This window comes from Nothoprocta perdicaria, unplaced genomic scaffold, assembly GCF_003342845.1.
Source record: "Nothoprocta perdicaria isolate Ctin4 unplaced genomic scaffold, notPer1 scaffold_128, whole genome shotgun sequence".
NCBI classification, from domain to species: domain Eukaryota; kingdom Metazoa; phylum Chordata; class Aves; order Tinamiformes; family Tinamidae; genus Nothoprocta; species Nothoprocta perdicaria.
The window spans coordinates 1,759,857-1,762,452 of NW_020454405.1; positions in this window are offsets into that span (position 1 = coordinate 1,759,857).

Genomic DNA, 2,596 nt, shown 5'->3' on the forward strand with positions numbered 1-2,596 from the left:
GCCTTAAGCTAGCTATTTGAATAGCTTGAAAGGAACAGGGCAGCACATTTACTCTTGTGTATTCACATGCTTGGTGGATCAGCTGACGCTTGATGGAAAGCTTCAGGACAAGGTGCTCATACAGATAGGAATCAAAAGCCTCAGAAAGCAGAATCTTTTTGAAATGCTTTTGTTGAAATTACAGATGTTGCTTTTTAATCAAAACTCTGTAATGGAAGTGCCAGGCAAACTCTGTGATCATTTATCTATGAGATGTTCTATAGATCCCATTCCTATAGTAGTATTTGAATGCTTTTCATCTCTTCTGGGATTATCTACAGTTGTACCTCATAACATATTTTAATAGATATTAACTTCAAATAATAAAGAAAATAATAAAGCTTCAGGGTTTTGCAACTGAAGGAAGGTTACTTCTCCTTAGGTGGACACCACCAAATTGTTCAGAGCTTTGAGATGGCTCAGGACCATTTCAGGGGCCATTAGTGTTGTAGTAAGTCTGCAATGTTTCTTTCCCAGTAGTCATTTTTTTAAGTTTCTTCCCAAATCCTGGCTCCTTAGGTGTTTAAACCAGTTCTTCTGGAGGAGGTTGTGTGGAGAAAGAGCTGATGGGCAGAAGACCTTTTCTAATAACAACTTACAGATATAATGCTGTGAGGAGACAGCTCTGTGCTTCGAGATACCTTCCAACCTTTAGGGAGAGCTTTTAAATTCAAACAAAAAGTGACTGCTCTGGGAGTTTATAATGGGCAGTTTGGTGGAGCAGGAGAGTTTTTAATTCTATTTCTTGTGTACCTGAAAGCCACTGAAAGGAAAAAAATTTGCGCCAGCCCATGTAACCTTTCATTTACCTTTGAAGTCTCCAAATAAGCATTTATTGATTTAAATCCAGGCAGCCCTCAGCAGGTTTCCACATGGAACAGGGTGGGAAATTTTAAATGTCGTAGGACTAAAGTCAAGACTTATCTTGTTAGAGGAAAGGGTTCCTTTGATGTTTACATCTTCCCAAGTTTCTCTGTAATTAAGTACTAGGAAGGTGAACCTGCTAATAGGACCACGCAGCATTAGTCCCACAGCAGTAGTTAGTGGGCACAACCAGCTATCACTGCCTTGTGCTAGGCACTTCATGACCATGTAATGACAACCCAGGCAGACAAGCACCAGTACTGCACAAGTGCTGTTGTGGTTCTACCACATGGACACTCTTCTGCTGCACAAGCTTTGGTACCCTGGAAAAACGTAACCCTACCTCACACTTACCTATAAGCTAGGATATCTTTTGAGAGTAATTAAATTTGCTCTTGTATTAGCTCAAGCTCTTGTGGTAGCCAGCCACAAGCAGATAATCTTTGGTAGTTTCTGACTTGGCCAATATAAGTAACAAAACGTGGGAGTCAAAGGAGGCTGAGGCAGCAGAGAATGACTCTAAACATCATAGTTACAGATTTTTTGTTTATTCCCAGGGTAATGCTTTGATGATCCAGGACTCAAACCTTGGTGGAACCTGTGCACCTGCAGGGAAAAGAAGGCACATAAAGACACCCTCCTCTGCTAAGCACCAGGACACATTTTTACATTATGCTSTTCTCTTTATCACTTTCCTCTTCTCTTTATCATTTTAGGGGTCTTCTCTACATCTGTTTCCTTGCTTTCACCTGGTTAAGCTTCAATGGGCTACAATTGCATCAAGTGGGAAGGAGGTCCTCCCCCTCAGGCAGTGCAGGTGTTCTGGAAGCAAAGGGGACTGGAGGTTTGGTTTAGTGTTTTTTGCTCTCTAGTTTGTCTTCTTTTACACCTTAGAGTTGAAGCCTTTCTTAACTGTTTCAAAAAGCTTTATCCAACCTTGTATCATGACTATGTAAGAGGTAAGCATCTGGAGAGATGATATTTGAGCAAGCAGAAGTTATATCAAGCTAGAGAAAGTGTGGTTTCCTGCTTAATGGTATTTCCCGCTGAGAACTCATTACATTAGTGCTTTGGAGTCTGCATGAGCCTTGTTTTCTAGGTGAGTCTGAATACTCTTGCTTAGACCTATGTTGTTTTGAATCTTTGAACCTTTTCATGGGACAGCAATCCCCCTGCAAGGTAAGGAGGCTACATCTCGTGTTGTGCAATCAGCTCSCTCCAGTCTGACCAGAGGAAGCTGGTGGCTGTCTGGGCTTCTTCAGTTTGACACTTGTGACAGAAAGATTCCTGAAGCTGTCAGTTTGTTTGTTCACATTTGGGGTTCCTTGTCCCTTGAGCCTTGCACAGTAGATTTTGTTAGATGTGAGATGATTAGATGATTAGAAGATAAATGAATATTTTGTCAGTCTACTTGGCTGCGCTCTGCAGCCAACATTTTCCTCAAAATTATGTGAGGATATGTGAAATGCAAAGATAATAAAACCAGTTGTCTTATTTTACTACAGACAATCAGACAGTGTAATCAAAAACATGTTACTTTCTTCTGAAACCTGCTAAAATGATTGAGCAATTTGAAAATAAAGCACAAAAGGTCATGAATTAGATCTCAATAGTGCTTTTGCTCCTGGACACTGCATCTTAAATTGCCACTTGTAAGTGCCATCTCCATAGAGAAATTTTTAGATGGCTAAGA